An 883-nucleotide genomic window follows, 5' to 3' on the forward strand; every position below is an offset into this window, starting at 1 on the left:
CTAACATGTTCTATGAAGCAAACATCACCCTGATATCAAAACCAGGAAAAAAAACCCAACTAAAAAGGAGAACTTCAGACCAATTTCACTCATGAATATAGATGCAAAAATTCTCAACAAAATCTTAGCTGATAGATTACAGTTTATCATCAAAAAAGTCATACATCATGATCAAGTAGGTTTCATCGCAGGAATGCAAGGGTGTTTTAACATACACAAGTCCATAAACATTATTCACCATATCAACAGAAGCAAAGCCAAAGACCATATGATCCTCTCAATAGATGCAGAAAAAGTTTTCAACAAAATCCAGCATCTTTTTCTACTTAGAACACTGGAGAGTATAGGCATAGGTGGTACATTTCTTAAACTGATCAAAGCCATCTATGACAAACCCACAGCTAATACTTTATTGAGTGGAGTAAAACTGAAAGCTTTTCCACTTAGAACTGAAACCAGACAAGGTTGTCCTCTATCACCACTATTATTCAACATACTGCTGGAATTTCTAGCCAATACGATCAGGCAAGAGAAGGAAATAAAGGGCATCCAAATGGGAGCAGAGGAGATCAAACTCTCCATCTTTGCTGATGATATGATCTTATACTTAGAGAACCCCAAATAATCAACCACAAGATGCCTGGAAGTCATCAAAAAATACAGTAATGTCTCAGGATATAAAATCAATGTCCAAGGTCAGTAGTGTTTGTATATGCCAATAATAACCAAGATGAGAAGCTAATTAAGAACACAATTCCCTTTGCAATAGCTTAAAAGAAAGTGAAACACACAAGAATGGAGGAAAAAGTATCCAATGTACACACCCCTATTATGAAACTAATTTAAACCTTTTTATATGAAAGCTATAACCAAATAGCCTAAG

This window comes from Otolemur garnettii, unplaced genomic scaffold (assembly GCF_000181295.1).
Source record: "Otolemur garnettii isolate 467f Iridium unplaced genomic scaffold, OtoGar3 scaffold00407, whole genome shotgun sequence".
In the NCBI taxonomy this organism is placed as follows: Eukaryota; Metazoa; Chordata; class Mammalia; order Primates; family Galagidae; genus Otolemur; species Otolemur garnettii.